This window comes from Leucoraja erinacea, chromosome 2 (genome assembly GCF_028641065.1).
Source record: "Leucoraja erinacea ecotype New England chromosome 2, Leri_hhj_1, whole genome shotgun sequence".
Classification (NCBI taxonomy): domain Eukaryota; kingdom Metazoa; phylum Chordata; class Chondrichthyes; order Rajiformes; family Rajidae; genus Leucoraja; species Leucoraja erinaceus.
The window spans coordinates 82758218-82775747 of NC_073378.1; the positions used below are offsets into that span (position 1 = coordinate 82758218).

The 17530-nt window shown below is 42.9% G+C and overlaps 1 protein-coding gene across 4 annotated transcripts in view; it reads right to left on the reverse strand.

Annotated features, from left to right (window-relative positions):
* Positions 1 to 16648, reverse strand: part of LOC129711677 (uncharacterized) — a 160100-nt gene extending 143452 nt beyond the window's left edge. Inside the window, exon 1 of one of the 4 annotated variants that reach the window (XR_008725904.1) lies at positions 15051 to 16648. The gene's annotated coding sequence lies outside the window, so the exon portion shown is untranslated. Of the gene's footprint in view, positions 1 to 15046 lie in introns of all 4 variants that reach the window. The other 3 variants (XR_008725910.1, XR_008725907.1, XR_008725906.1) reach the window with 3 other exon arrangements.
* Between the last annotated feature and the right edge of the window lie 882 nt (positions 16649 to 17530).

A 17530-nucleotide genomic window follows, 5' to 3' on the forward strand; every position in this document is an offset into this window, starting at 1 on the left:
CTCTGATTTTTGTAAAAGGTAAAGGTTGTTCTCGACATCAGAAGAGCTCTGCTGCTCTTCTTCTGATTCTGCAGTTCAACTATTTTCAGCCCTGTTTTAATAAGTAGCTTAACTGACACTGCTATAATGTTAATAGAAGTACCTGCCTCGTTTATGTTCTCAAGGCGTGGAGCTGGGCTTAATTTAGTTTAGTTTAAGGGCCTGTCCCATTTGACGATTTTTTCGGCGACTGCTGGCATCCTTGACTGACGGATCAGGTCACCGAAAAATTAGCAGCGTGATGCGGCGTGACGCGTCGGAGATGCGCCGTGACACGGCGTGATGACGCATTGATGTGCGGTGTTTTTCAAGTGTTGCAACATTTTTTTGTCGCTACTGGATTTTGAAATGTTCAAACTTTTTTGGCGACACTGATATGACGCCAGCAGTCGCTGAAAAAATCGGCAAGTGTGACCGGCCCTTTAGAGATACAGGCCCTTCAAGCCACCGAGTACATGCCGATCAGCGATCCCTGCACACTAACACTATCCCACACACACACACGAGGGATCATTTACAATTATATCATGCCAATTAGCCTACAAACCTGTACGTCTTTGGAGTGTGGGAGGAAACTGGAGCTCCCGGGGAAAACCAACGCAGGTTACGGGGAGAACGTAAAAAAACACTGTACAGACAACACCCGTAGTCGGGATCGAACCCGGGTCTATGGCGCTGTAAGGCAGCAACTCTACCACTACGTCACCTGGGCTTGAACCAAGACACTCCTTATTTCTGTGAGTGCTGCCAAAGAGCCACAAGAAAAGAACCTGTAATATACTGCAGGTCAAGTGGGGAACAGTGAGTGGTGAGGTGCAATCGGCTTATTTCCGTGGACATCTGCTAATTACTAACTTTCTCTGTTGCCGCATAAATGAAGTGCAAGCACCAACCACTCTCCGAACTCTGCTACAATTCATTGCACTGGCTGGGAGAACATCATGACTGCTTTCACAGTGAGCAGAATCTTCACCATCCTCTATGGACATCATGTATAGGAAAGAACAGCAGATGCTGGTTATTCCTTCTCTCCAGAGATGCTGCCTGGCCCGCCGAGTTACAGCAGCGTTCTGTGTCTTCCTTCTCTTTGGACATCATGTCCACAGTGCACAAAAACTGAGGAAGAAGTAAGATGTCTCCATGAAAACATAAGTATTATCAGCATATGAGATACTCTGACATGATTGGAAACTACAATTGTTGCCAATAGCAGATGAACAATTGATGCAACTGTATGATGCAGCTTTGCCCACTCATTTAAGAGGGTAGTCTGCCCTTTCAGCAACTAACTGCAAATGTGACACTTTACACAGCAAGTCTTCAGTAGTGCACGAGAAGAATCATTCAACTATTAAAGGCAATTTTATTTGAAGTTTTGATGGTCTCTTTAACGTCACAATAAAAACACGCAGTGAAAAAAGCTAAACACCTCTCGGGTTTCCATCAGTGAGCTGAAGTTTCAGTTCCGTTTATTTTCAATCACAACACTTGGAAACCTGCAACGTGCAATTTTGTGTAATTTTATACAGGCAACAGCTATAGAAGTTCGAAGAAAAGAGGGACTTTTAAATGAAGCTGCATGAAGCACAGAGGGTTTCTTTAAATGTGAGTGCAGCTCTGAACTATGTGGCATGTTCACACTGTACAGGGATTCCTGTGGTTGTTTCATTTCCCTCCAGGTATCCTTTAACTCTGTTGCCACCTTTTGCCTTTAAAGAGTTATAATAACAACATTCAAAGCTGTCAATGGGACCAGTTTCTTTCCCGAGTATGATCTATTAATGACAGCAGGTATCAAATGTGTAGTTTCATCTTTACTGATTAAAAATAGCCGAGACAAGCTTAAAGGTCAGTTTACTGGATGAATTGCTGATTTGAAAACCAGGCGTTTGAAATCTGTTGAAAGGGATTTAAAGTATGAAAATGCCATCAGGTTCCTTGTAAAACAGCCGCCTAGCTGATAACATTTAAGATAGAGTGGACTGTGTCCATGTGTATATGTCTGAAGAGTTACTTACATAACTTGATCAGGATTCATAAGGAACTGACTTCCCTTGGAATGCACTGGTGTGGGGAAGGAGCAAAATCAGACTCAGCGGGGCTAAATCAAAGCATTAGGGCTAGCTGACTTGCGTTTTGTAAGGATCTGAAGAGGAGAAGTTTATGGTGAACTTTCCAAGAAGAGCAGCATTGTCTGAATTTCCAGATGAAGTTAACAGCCAACAAATTAAATGCTGGCACGTAACCCCCCCCCCACCCCACCCCACCCCCCACCATAATCTCAGACACAGATCATGAGAACTGACAAGGACTCTCAGGGCAAAATGTTTAACCAGTGAAGCAGACGGCAACTCTAATTGTGCATAATGAACCCACAAGTGGTGATTTACCCATAAACCTCAGACTTCATAAAATCTAATCCAAGAAACCCTGTCCCTTGGGCTTATACTCATCATTCACACACATTAACTTTTTTCTGCGTGCCCATATTTTGAATTTTTGTGGTTGGACTCCAATTGAGAAACTATAAATTACTTTAAAACATGGCTGTCAGGAGTAGGATCGGTGCCAAACTTCAGCAAGCTGTCGCATGGGGCAACAGTTGTTCACCTCTCATCATCCCTGAACACCATAGTCCATTGCTCCAACTGAGTCTCCTCATTTGGCAGTTTTTTATTAGAAAAGTGGTCAGTCGTGTTATTTTGGGGATCTGTAAATTGTTCAGGAATGTCAGCTAAAGGCTTCGAGAAACTACAAAGAGTTCTGTGCTCACAGCCTCACAAGAACTGACTCCTTGAAAATTCTAAACATATTCTGTTGCACACCAACTTCTACTAATAATTGTGTAGGCAGGAACTGCAGATGTGAAAAAAAGAACTGCAGATGCTGGTAAAATTGAAGGTAGACACAAAATGCTGGAGTAACTCAGCGGGTGAGGCAGCGTCTATGGAGAGAAGGAATGGGTGACGCTTCGGGTCGAGACCCTTCTTCAGACCATTCACACCTACTTGACTGATCCATAATGCCTCCTCATTTTGTTTCCTGCTGCCTTTAATCCTTAGCAAAGGATGCAAGATTTTTTCATATGTGATGCGATTAGAAGTAATTCATTGGGGTTATTTGTGTTAGGGGTTACACAATGTAGAGCTGTTACTTTTATTTTGCGGGTACGAGAAAATGAGCAGCAAATTTTATAGCCATTGACTGTGTATATGTTGCATAGAGCACAGAAACAGGTCCTTCGGCCCAACATGCCCGTGTCGACCTGAGCTCTCATTTGCCTGCGATTGGCCCATAACTCTCTAAACCTTTCCAATCCGTGTACTTGTGCAGGTGTCAGTTAAATATCATAATTGTACCTACCTCTACAACTTCCTCTGGCACTTGTTCCATATATGCAGCATACTCTGTGTGGAAGAGATACCTCTCGGGTCTCCTTTAATCCTTCCCCTCACAAAATAATTCAATGCCCTCTAGTTTTAGTCTACTCTATCCTGGGGAAAAAACTGACCATTCGCCTATCTATGCTGTGATTGTAAATTATGAGTTAATTGGAAATTTAACTTTTAAATGGTTATTTAAGAAGAATAGTTTGACATATGAAGGTTTGCTTACATATATGTGTATATACCTACCTTCAAAAACCATATGTACCAAGTAGCACAACATCTGATACTAGCTGTACCAGCCATTGCTATTCATTGAGGAAGGCTCGGCTTTGATAAGGGTTGTTTGATTAGAAGCCTTATCTCTGTTACCCACCTTACTAATCAGTAATATAGAATCATCTTAGATTGATTATCTAAGAATATAGAATAATCTGTCTGAAAAAAGGTCCCAACCCAAAATGTAATTGATCCATGTTCTCCAGGGATGCTGCCTGACCTGCTGGGTTACACCAGCATTTTGTGTCTTCCGTAGAACAATCAAATACACTGTGTGTGATCCGAATCCTCCCATTACCCATGACCTTTCTGCCTTTTGACTCGCCCGGCTCAGTTCCAACTGGAAGGTGCTTGCCACAAAGGGAAAGTCCTTCCCTTCATTATCAGGTCATTTCAGTAACGTGCCTGAAGTTTTAAGAGGGAGGCTCATAACCAATATCATCTTTGCATGGCATGAAATGACAGATGAATATGCTTCTGTGGGTTCAAATGGATTTCTTGGCCACTGTTCCCAGGAGCTTTATCGGAAACTTGTGCTGAAGATTGAAAGAAACTCCTGATAACAGGAGAGATTTCCTGCATTTATTGTGGAACAATTGATCCAGAAACAACCTAAACAAAGGCACTTTGCTATCTGTATCTCCCGCAGCAGCTTGATATGATCAGTGAGTGCAAGGGACACTGGTAAACTATGAACCCTATATCCCGGGTAAAAATCTCCGCTGGTAAAAATTCAAAAGGCTGTAGTTTCCGATTCATAAACTATGAGCATTTTGTTATTGGAGTGAGTAAATTGCTCTTAACCTACATTGCAAAAGCAGAGATTTTCTCATGGATGAATTTCTATTATCTTCACCAATCTTCCAGGAGTTACAATAGGATTGATTTGACAAAGATAAGCACATACTAAATCATACAATTTTTGCAAATTTGTTCTTACCTTTACTAGTTTATACAAAAGACACATTGACCAAATTTATGGGAAATCTGTGCATGGTTTATTGATCATAAAGTGACAATCTAAAAACTATAGGTGTCTCAACGCATCAGATACTAGACTCACTTTTAATGAGTCCTAGTGTTGGAAAACCTAAAGCTACACAAGTTAATCTGTTCCCAATGTGTTCCTTTTTCACACTCAGGTGCTGTCTTTTTCCAGAATATAGTTTGTTCTTGGCTTCATCACTACATTACCACAAATCATCTGTCCCGTTTTTCTGAACGGTGATAGCCTATTTGATTGTGGCAATCAGAAACTGTTCAGCTGTAGTTCTTAGATGACAATCAGGGTGTAATCCTGATGCCTTAAAATGAAAAAAATATGAGGAAGCTAAAAGCATTTGAGAAGGATAAACTATGTCTTTCTCTAGAATTGCAAATATAGGCTCTTTAGAAAAAAGCAGTGATTGCCAGAAAGTGCCTGTAAGGCAAGAGTGATATTCTGTGAGGCCATATCTCATTCAGGCACTGCCGCTAATTAGCATGGGGCAGTGATCAATAGAGGCCTGTTGTTAGCATTGCAGGTTCACTGTTGACTCAGGAAGCCAGTAGTTCCATGGTTTAAGTTAAGGCCAAAGAGGACTTAGAGCACTGCCCTGCCCTCCTTGCAAGCCACCAGGCTGCACCGATCTCATTAATTATCCCCGGCTAACTGGCAGCAGCCATTATGATGTGCAAATTTAAAACGTCAAGGAAAAAGGGAGGTCACAAGCAGGCCTGCTTGAAAGATTAAGAGAAGAAACGAATGTGCTGTTTAAGCTTTCTAATACTGTGTTTAACATAATTATCCCACCAACTGCAAGGCAGCAACAGGAAGAAAACAGCCTTTTCTGTTAATGTTAACAAGTACATTTAGTAGCGTCGAGCAAACAAATGGATAATCAGCAATCACAGCTTTGAAAACGGATTATTTCCAATGGTTAATTGTTCAATGCTATGTAAATAATGATTGTGACTTCATGACTGTAGTCAATGGATGTACTTTTCCAACAACAAACAAAACACTTATTTTGCTACAGATGGAGAATTTGAGTGTCAGAGTAGAATGAACCATTGCATGGAGATGGCACAGTTCTTTCCAATTCCTGCTTTGTTTGTCACATTACTCCAATGCCTGATGTTGTAAAGCTGATACAAATGTATGTGCATATATATTTTTCTCTGCATTCAGACTCACTCCTTCCAATTCCCTAACATTCATTCCCTGAATGCACAGTTCAAAGTTTTAAGAATAGTTCCTTGCATTCTTTAGGTTCCTGGAGATGGAACAGTTTTACACTTATTGGATACAAAAATTAAAAGCACAATCCAAAAGTGATTTTCTTGCCTGTAATTAAGGGCAGATTCTGAAGCTGCTATACTGATGTTCACTCAGGCAGGTTTCTGCTAACCTGAATTTTCTGCTTGTCGCTTGAAGTTTATACCTTATTATATGAATCAGCCATCGAGGCAAACAAGATCGCTCTCAGAAAATATAAAGTATTGAAAGATTTGCCTAATAATATTATATGCATTGTCGGATATTAGGGAGAATAGAATGAAGCTGCAAATGCATACAAAATATGCTGCTATGTTAGAGTTTAATACATGCTCAAACCTTGAAACTCAAGCCGTTTATAAGCTAATTAAAGCCTTCCATTTTATGAGAATACATAACATGGTCTCGGCATTTTCATTTTGTTGACTACAGAATTCTTTCATCTTTGAGACCTGGGGTCACAAGAAAACATTACTCCTGTGGTGAATGTGTTCCTACGTACACAGAGGGATTGTTTAAACTCAAATCTGGTTCTTAATGATTATGAAATCTTGCATCCCTGACTCAGAGCTAGAGTGACCATCTCTCTCCCAGTGTTAACTTCCAGGCTGGAGCTGAGGCACAGCCCTTGGCCATCTTTCATACAACCTTTGGAGTAAAAACTATCGGCACAGTTTTAATTTCAGGTTCTCTGACCTGTATAATGGCCAACAGAGAGAATATTCCGGAAGGTACTTGAATATATCAGGGCAAAGAGTAATAATGCACCTTTGGATTGACTGGTCTACCCACACTAACAGCCGGGACCAGTTATAAAATGGACTTGTGCATACAGGTGGTCATATCAGCCACAGCCAGTCTTTGTTCTTTTTTTTCCAAATGTTCCAAGTCTGCTGAAGCCGGATTGTTGAATTACTGCATCAGACACCAGGCATTTGTTTTTTTCCCCCAACCTTTCCTTCAGAATATTTGGTGCTGGGTGTGTGAGTTGCTGTCTGCATGTCCAGACATGGTTTCCCTCATTGAAATCTACTTCGAGCTGACACTGGGGGTACTGTGCAGTAACTTATTTGCAGCATGTAATATCCTTCTTTTGACACAAAGTGGTGTTGTTTACATCTGGGGAGATTTTATTGCTGTTTTCCAATATTTTCACTATAACGTCAATAGTAATATCTTAGACCAGGAATCTGGAGCACACCAAAATTGGGCATCATTCTGACATAAAAGGACACAAAATGCTGGAGTAACTCAGCAGGTCAGGCAACTTCTCTGAAGAACATTGATGTTGCGTTTCGGGTCAGGACCCTTCTTTAGATCCGATACAACGCCGGAGTCCCAACCCTGAAACGTTACCTATTCATGTTCCCCAGAGATTCTGCGTAACCTGCCGAGTTACTCCAGCACTTTGCGATTTTTGTGTATTAACCAGCAGTTTACAATTCCATGTTTCTAATAATTCAAAAATGATGCTTTCTCCACACATCCACTATGACCTCAGCTTACCTGCATCACAGTGCCCCGAACCCTACAACTCAAATCATAACAACTTGAAAATGTGTGCATGTATGCACACTCAGAGAAACACATATAAGCTCACATATACATTCAGACCTGCACGCTTCCTTAAAATATTATTTCTCAGTGCAGCCAGCTGAATGATGATTGACTAGTCAAAGAATATTCCATCATAACTTCTCAATTTCTGCTGTCACTTTGAGAACAATGTTAATGGTAGCTACTTTTTTTTAAATTAAATGACTATAAAAATAATTACTGCGTGATTTTCAATTAGTATCGTTGCTTTTAAAGAGCAAACAAACACTATACAGCTCATTACTTGAGATATCTATTGGCTAATTACAATGACCTTACTTCACTTTGCAAATTCTACTCTTTCATCAGCCAGTGCTCAGTCAATAGCATATTCATACTGCATCGTCAACTGAAAGAGGTTTGCTGTCAATAGCAGACACATTAACAAGTGTTGGAGACTCACTGGCTGTCACTACTACACTACCCAAAGACACTATGAATAGTGATAGTACTTAATCAGCTGCTAGCCTGCATGAACCTGTATTGATTAGGAAACAACATGCCACTTGGATCTTTGCATGTGTACCTGCCGCTTTGAAACCTGCACAACAGTGTTCAAGATCGAGTGCATTTATTTGTCATATTGTACTGGATATGAACCAGAACAGACATTCTTATTTGCAGCAGCTTTACAGACACATTACAGGTTTACAGCTGATACAATCTACACCACATTAATCTTCTCACAAAGTAGTGGTAATATCTCGGGATCAAAACATTTTAATCAGCTCTCAGGAGATTTATTGAGTTTGCAAAGCCATCAAGTGCCAGTGAGAAGCCAAAGCAGTGCCATTATCTGGGGCACGTCTCCTCAGTCAGGGTCTCAGGAGAAGTACTTCTCAATGACAAAATGATGACCTTACAGGTAGCTGCATCAAACTGCTGATGTTATTTCCACTGGAAAGTGACCTCATTTTTTTGTCATTTTAGCCAAAAAGAGCATGTTCTGCATGCAACAAAAATCAAATATTCACAACTTACTCATCAATAGATCGACTTTTACTGTCTATTAAAATGACCTTGCTCTGCAATTGGTGTTTAAGAAGGAACTGCAGATGCTGGAAAATCGAAGGTAGACAAAAGTTGTGGCGAAACTCAGCGGGTGCAGCAGCATCTATGGAGCGAAGGAAATAGGCAACGTTTCGGACCAAAACCCTTCTTCAGACTGATGTTGTCAGAAGAAGAGTTTCGGCCTGAAACGTTGCCTATTTCCTTCGCTCCATAGATGCTGCTGCACCCGCTGAGTTTCGCCACCACTTTTGTCTACCTGGTGTTAACTGCTTTGTGACAAGAGATGGCCACGGTCATATAACTGGTAATTTGACCAAATAATTACTGGCTCATATCTGAATGCCACCATCAGGAACAAAGATGTGTGTCGAGCCCGAGTATGCATGTATCACCATGTGCCGACTGCACACCTGTACATGGTACTAACACCATCATCAAGTATGCGGATGATACAACGGTGATTGGCCTCATCAGCAACAACGATGAGTCGGCCTATAGGGAGGAGGTCCAGCTCCTAGCAGCATGGTGCGCTGACAACAACCTGGCCCTTAACTCCAAGAAGACCAAGGAGCTCATTGTAGACTTCAGGAAGTCCAGGGGCGGCACGCACACCCCCATCCACATCAACGGGACGGAGGTGGAACGTGTTTCCAGCTTCAGGTTTCTGGGGGTCAACATCTCCGATGACCTCTATTGAACCCACAATACCTCAACTCTGGTCAAGAAAGCTCACCATTGTCTCTTCTTCCTGAGGAGACTGAAAAAGGTCCATCTGTCTCCTCAGATTCTGGTGAACTTCTACCGCTGCACCATCGAGAGCATCCTTACCAACTGTATCACAGTATGGTATGGCAACTGCTCTGTCTCCGACCGGAAAGCACTGCAGAGGGTGGTGAAAATTGCCCAACGCATCACCGGTTCCTCGCTCCACTCCATTGAGTCTGTCCAAAGCAAGCGTTGTCTGCGAAGGGCGCTCAGAATCGCCAAGGACTGCTCTTACCCCAACCATGGACTGTTTACCCTCCTACCATCCGGAGGCGCTACAGGTCTCTCCGTTGCCGGACTATGACTGTATGCATGTAATAGATTTATAGATTTATTTATTGAAATCATATTCTATGTCGCTCTCCAGGGAGATGCTAACTGCATTTCATTGTCTCTGTACTGTACACTGACAATGACAATTAAAGTTGAATCTGAATCTGAATCTGAATATACCTGTCCCCATTGGTGTTGAGAATGAGCCTGGCCTCATTGGTACACAATACTTAATTCAGTTGAACGTTGCCATACCACCTGTCTCTCACGGAAAGGGTTTCTGCATTAAAACACCTTTGACCATGGGTCTGTCTGGCAGTGGTTGGCTGGGAATGGCCTCCTGGAGGTGGATCATGTGGGATGGTCCCCCAAGCACATTCTCAAAGTGATTTTGCAGAATGCCTCATCACCAGGACTTTCAAACAAGTGACAAGGCATAAAGCCAATGGAATTACATGATTTACGCTGTTCTTTGTTATATGCATTTGCAAATACATTTAAGAACAGAGTGATATTTATAGAATAACATATTGTGTTGTAGAGATGAACCACCATTTTAAATGAGCTTGGTTTGCTTCAAATCTATCCGCAATAGAACAATAGATCTACATAAAACCTCCTACAGCACACCTAGAATCAACATGGGTACAAAAGTATCTAGATTGCTTTAAAGCAAGTGGCATCCGACTCTCAAGAAGCAAACTTCATGCTACATTATTCAAGCTGAGGCTTTTTAGCAATTGGAGATCACAAAGTAATTTTGGATCTATCAGGTTTTCATTGTTCCAGCAAGTAATGGTCTTAAAGTAGTACCTGAGGTGCAACATTAACTTAGATGTGCTGCCAACTAAGCTCTGCTGTTTATAGTTATCAGCATCTAGCACTATAGTTGTACAGTTAGGTCCATATTGCTTTCTAGCCAAGGAAAAGAGCAACTTGAATAAATAGGTCAATTTTGTCAGCATCCGAATGCTGGCTTCAAAGTGTATTAACACATGACTCTGTCTATTTCTGTGTGCACCAACATATGTATTGCTGACGGTACACAAAAAAGCTGGAAAAATTCAGCGGGTGCAGCAGCATCTATGGAGCGAAGGAAATAGGCAACGTTTCGGGCCAAAACCCTTCTTCAGACTGTATTGCTGACTGTTGATTTCAGCTCGAAATAGTAATATAACCACCAACACCAATATTAAATCTTTAAAGATGTTAGCCTCTGTAAATTGGCTTCTGCTCTTCTGGTTGAAAGAGTGATCAGTCTCAAATGTAAGTATTTAAAAGGCATCCAAGTATTTGGATTAGTGGCACTCCAGATGGAGAGGCAGTCAGCAGCACAGCCTGTCATAGCACCTTGACCACGCTGACCCTTTGGCCATGCGGGAATGTTCACAGCCTGCTGAGCTGACATCAGCGCGCGGATTCCCCTTTCTTTGGCTGCCAAATGAGCTTTGTCAGCTTATCACCAGGGGCTCTCCCTATCAAGCCAGCAGCTGAGCTCTTGAAAAATAACTCATCACACAGATGACTGGAGTGAAAGGATCATGTCACAATGTGCAAGTGTACGCAGAAACCCTGTAATCCAAGTACTGTACAAACACTTCCAACAAGAGGACTTAACTGTTGTAAAGTGCTGAATGTCTGTGCGTGTAGAATGAAGATAGAAAAGTAAGGAAGTGGCAGGAAAAAAAGTTAACCATGTTTATGAAGCATTGCATCACAGCTGGGTACAAATATAAAAGAATACAGGGTGTTTGGAGAATGTCATTTGTTAACATCCGACAAACCTCAAGCTTTATCCTTGGAGAAAGGCCAGCTGGTTTCGGGTGCTGCTATATTGTGATATCCTTAAGTGATAAAATTCAGTATCATTGGGAAATGCTACTGGTTCAGAAAATTTGACACCAAAAGAAAGAAGCAGTTACCACTAGAAGGTCAACCAAAGCTTGTTCAAAGTCCTAAAGGAGAAGAGGGACAATCCAAATCGACTGCCCAACCCCCTTTCCGGGCTTAGGTCCATGCCTGCGTGTCCCTGGAGAGGGAGCACACAGTATCTACGGGGATTTTACAGGCCTTCCATGAACACAGATCATTGCGGGGGCTCAGGCGTGTTGTGGATATGGCTGACAATGTTCTCATCTGATGGTTGATGTTTGAAAACTGCATGAAAAGCAGAGTTGATTATTGCAATGCTTTTGTAAACTGTGAATATGCAATAAAAGCTTCTTAAGGAAAAAAAAGGAGAAAAAGGAAAGATAGGGAAGCTGAAATGTGTGGGATGAGAATTCTAATCCAAGAAGGCAAGGCTGTTGGAGACACAGTTACCAATAGGGCAAGGATTCGTGGAACGAGTGAAGCAAAATGTTGCCATAGATGATTCAAAGGATGTGGCGAACCCCATAAAGAAATACAAACTTTAAATTAAGAAGCACAGGGCACCAATATAAATCAGCAAGGGAAGAAATGCTGGCAATTAGCACTAGGCTTGCAATATGATATGATGTGATATGATTCAACATAATATAAGATGATATGATGAGACAGGATATGATGTAACATGATACATGTCTTTACATGATAGTAAGCAATTCTTTGAAATGTGATCAATATAAAATAATTTAAATATAGTTTTCTCCGTGAAATTGCAAAGCTTGGTCAGTACTGATGTGAACTTTATGGACTGCAAAGACGGTGGGCCCTTTATTTCATTTTTATGACAGTGAAATTACAGTCAAACAAACCTCAAATAAACTTCTGACCCATAGCCGTTAACCAGTCAAGTAATCCAGTTAGACTCACAGCTGCAGCAAGCCATCAGCCAGGAAAAGAGAATCAAAACAAATGTAAAATGCAATGCTCTCTGAGTGATCTTGAGGACTTGTGTCAAAATTTATAATCCATGACAAATACTAACTTTATGAAAGGTCCATAAGTTAAAACTCTGACATGGATGACACACGCAGCCGCATTGGTGAGAAAGGCAAGGCAATGCTTTTACCACCTCAGGCAGCTGAGGAAATTCAGAGTCTCCCTGAGGATCCTTCAGTCCTTCTACTCTGGAGCTGTAGAAATCATCCTGTCCGGTAACATCACAATCTGGTTTGGGAACTGCTCTGCCCAGGACAGGAAAGCTCTGCAGAGAGTAGTGTGTTTGGCCGAACGCACTATGGGAACTACACTCGCCCCCCTGCAGGACCTATACACCAGGAGGTGCAGATCCAGAGCCAGCAAGATAATGAAGGACCCCCACCATCCCAGCAACGGACTGTTCCAGCTGCTACGGTCAGGCACGCCCCTCCGCTGTCATGCTGCAAAAACAGAGAGGATGAGACGGGGTTTCTTCCCACAGACCATTGGGACTGTAAACTCTTATCTCACCAGGGACTAATTTAATGTTGTGTCTTTTTTATCTAAAATGTAAATACTGGTTCTGTTCTGTTCTGTTGTTTTTGCACAATCTGCAGGCATTGCCACTTTCATTTCACTGCACATCTTGTATGTGTATGTGACAAATAAACTTGACTTGACTTCACTTGGGAAAATTACAGGATGTGCTGCAATATCTTAACATGAGGCAACATTGTCACCTATCTCCCAGGAGGTACAAAGACCTGTGACATTTACCCTTTCAACTTTGCAGCACCATATCATTCAAACAATGTGAAAACTGAGGTCAATTACCAAGTGTAACTAGAAAAACATGCTGGAAAATGAAGGAGTAAATATTGGAAGGAATTGCTCTTTCTTACATCTGCCTCCGAGATGCTAATTAACATCATATTGCTGGCTGACCGTTTTAGATAGACATTAATCCCTTTGCTTCAAACAAGTCTTGGTAATTTTTCTCTTGAGCCACAGCACACCATGGGCCAGAGACCACATGTAAACACAAAGCCTAGTCTATTGTTCCCACCCCTGCACCATGGCACCATGCAATCTTTCCCCAAGTGGCCTAGTTGGAATTCCTCCTTTAGTGCAGCAGGCATAAAGAGGATTTAGTTAGCTCATTGATATTTGCATCTTGCTGCGCACAAAAAATTATTCCCAATTTTATCCCCCTTACATTAGAAATGTGCAAGGTAATTAATTCAATGTGAAGCACTTATATGCCTTTTAATACATATACCAAGACTGAATTAGTTATTTTTGATGCACGTTTTTAGAGAGAAAATGTAAGTCAGCTCCCTTAGAGAAAAGTTAGAAAATTAGCCATTTCTAACAGTGTTTCCAGGCCTCTTTTTTTTTTAAACAAACTTTATTCAAGAAACTAGACCAAGTGCAGACCCGTTGTGTCTGTTCCCCCAATGTGCGGTTGTGGGGGGGAGGTGGCATGCAGCGTTACACGCACTAACTATCCCCCCCCCCCTGCACTCACGCTAATTACCCCCCTTGATATTATATTAATATTATTAATTTGCTCCTTTAACGCCATAACCACCATATCTACTGACGCATAGCCCCCAACTTGCAGTCACATCTAGAGAGGGGGGGAAGGGGGGTAGAGAGTGAGGGCAGAGACACAGAGAGAGGGGCAAGAGGGAGAGGGGGTGGAGGAGGAGGAGAAGAGAGAGGGTGGGTGAGAGGGGAAATGTGGGGGTGGAGGGGAGGAGAGAGAGGGTGAGAGTGAGAGGGAGAGAGGGGGGGGAGAGGAGAGGGGAGGGGGGGGGGAGGGGGAGGGGAGAGGGAGAGGGGAAGGGGGAGAGGTGAGAGGAGGGGGGAGAGGTGGGGAGCAGGGAGGGTGGAGGGAAGGGGGTAGGGGTGTGTGGAGGGGAGGGGGGTTTAGGGGAGGGACGGTGGGGGAGGGGATGGAGGGGAGGAGTGGGGAGGAAAAGAGGGGATAAGAGAGAGGGGGGGGAGGAGGAGAGGGGAGGGAGGAGGAGGGGGGGGGAGAGAGGGGAGGGGAGAGGGGGGGGAGGAAGGGGGGGGGGGGGAGGGGGGGGGGGGGGGGGGGGGAGGAGGAGAGGGGGGGGAGGGGGGGGGAGGGGAGGAGAGGGGGGGGAGGGGGGGGGAGGGGAGAGGGGGAGAGGGAGGGGGGGGGGGGGGGAGGGGGGGAGGGGGGGAGGGGGGGGGGAGGGAGGGGGGGGGAGGGGGAGGAGGGGGGGGGGGGGGGGGGGGGGAGAGAGAGGAGCCTTTTTATTTCAACCCAAACCCCTCAAACAACCATTTGCAGGCAGTGCGTTTTTTACTTTAACCATACTTTCATTTTCAAACCACATTAAGGGTACTTACTCACAGTTGTGTGGACATGTGTTCAGTGTAATTCACAGCTCAGAGAAACGTGACCCTCTGGGGAGAAGGGGGGGAAGGAGAGCTTGCAGACTAATTGGGGGGGAGAGAGAGTGCCTTTTTAATTTCAACCCAAACCCCCCAAACAACCATTTGCAGGCAGTGCATTTTTACTTTAACCATATTTTCATTTTCAAACCACATTAAGGGTACTTACTCACAGTTGTGTGGACATATGTTCAGTATTATTCACAGCTCAGAGAAACGTGACCCTCTGCCTTCCTCCAGCTTGCAGATTAATTGAGGCACAATACTTCCTGGTTTTATAGTCCATCCACCCTGCCGCCAGCGAAGACGGCAGAGAGAATGGGGAATTTTGTAAAATCATTAATATCTCTGTCATTTTTCTTCGACTGGAAAAATCCTCGGCACACATGCGGCGGAGGGGGGCTCTGAGTGAGGTGGCCAAAAATGACGGCTGTAGGTGGCGGCGTTCTCTCGGAAATCGCAGCGCAGATCGCCAAAACCGGTCAAGAACAGTAATATAGAAGATAGTATCCAGAAAATATAATTTACTCAGATCGGACCTCACTCCACTTTGTGCATCTCTGGTCATTTTGTAACGTAGTGGAACACTTGCTTGCAAGACATTTTCTGGCTGCAACGAAGATATAAGAGACTACAGAGGTCAGGGAGATAGACTGCACAATAATTCAAAAGAACGTGCAAGTCCTGGTCAACGGATTATATGCCAAAAGGAAGCTATCTTGCATGGCCAGGATGGGAGTGGAGAGAGTTGCAAGTGGTGGATGGGGCCAGGAGCATTGCCAAGTCCACAGTAGGAGGAGGCAAGGAAGAAGTGGCTACAACCACCTCCTCCAGCAGCGGTAATCCCCACAAATCACAGCAATGCTGAAAGAAACCTCACGTTATGGTGATCAGCACACGACTGCTTGCACCTGCAGTGTAGACATCCTCACAGAATATGTTTTTATTCCAGGTGTCACTTGTCAGCTAACATAGTGATGCAGCCAGACATTTAAGTAACTGAAGAAAGAATTCTTTCATTTGTGTTGTCAACCTGCAAATCAGGATTTACAGTTTTGACACATCAGCTGGGCTCCCTGGCCTAATTATCTACCTTCTTTCCTTTTACCACCTGCTTAACCTGTGTCCTTTCATACAAGAATGTTTGAAAGGCTTCTCATCTGAGTGAAAAGTCACTCTTTCAAGCAGAATATTTGAGTCTTTATTACTTAGTGCCCCTACGTTCCCAGAAATTACTCATCACTCTCTTTAAAATCCTCAACACATTTGCCAGCCACTGTGATAGTGAATCAGACAAGTCCACATAGTAATCATCAAACCAGCCAGGCAGGTAACGGCTCCTTAGTAATCTTCAACCTGGACTGCTAAATTGAAAGCTGTACCAAAGACCACATAAGTAACTACTCTCCAACTGAAATGCTCATAAACAATAAGACCTGTGTCTATGACCTTAGTTTAGTCAGTATGCCAGATCCATTAACTGCCTTGTAAACTCTATAGCTCAGTTATATATCTCGTCACTGTAAAATAATAATGTGGAGGAAATGTTAAACTACACGGCATTTTTTAAAAGAAAATGAACAAATGAAGAAATCGCGTGCATCTTCAAAATTGTACAGTTCTCTTTACAGTAACTGTAATATGTCATATATGGGATGGGGACTGGACATTGTGCCTTCCCTCATAATGGGAACCGTTGTGGGGGGATGTTTTTATGTTTAAATTTCTTTATTACTGTTATGTCTGTATTCTTTCTTTATGTGCTGCATTGGCAAAAAGCATTTCACTGTACGTGACCAATAAAAATAACCTTTGAACCTTTAACCTTTGAACCTTTATTTCTCATATTTTATATTTGAATTTAAGATTAACATCCTTTGCCATGTTCCTGGGAGATGATTTCTTCTGAAGATTCTGGGAGTGTTTCGAGTGAATCAGTGGGATTGCCATTTGAAGCTGGAAACACAGAGAATAAACACAATCGCAATTTGCATACTGCATTGGATGAGAAGTTTGTTTTTTTCGTCACAAAGTTTAGCTTTTACGACAGTAAATTTCCCTGGAGTTTTCATGAGCTGCCCATCATGCCATTCTCTCCGTCAAATCAAGACAAACCAAGTTGATTGTCATATGCACAAGATTGGCGAAGTACAAGTTCAGAGAAGGCAGGTACGGGATACTGAGTTGGATGATCAGCCATGATCATATTGAATGGCGGTGCAGGCTCGAAGGGCCGAATGGCCTACTCCTGCACCTAATTTCTATGTTTCTATGTTTCTATGTTTCTACAATTAAAAACAATGTTAGAAACAAAAACAAGTCCATGGTAATGCCATTGTGTTGTCGAGGTTGGATTAAGGTTGTGTGGGTTGCTTCAAGAACCTTATAGGAATAGGAAAGCAACTGTTCCTGAAACAGGTTTGATCCAAAGTGAAGGCATTAGTAGTTGGCCTACAGAAACTGAACCCAAGGACAAGTCACTGGCTACAACAATACCATGCACCTTTACCAACAAAGTCAGGACAATGGAACGGAGGATGGATCTGAAGCAACTGGAAGCTAGACTACACTGTGGCAAACAGACAGATGTTTCAGTAAAGAGCATACATAGTCCACACTCAGTGCTGAGTGCCATAAGCTGTAACATGCCTTT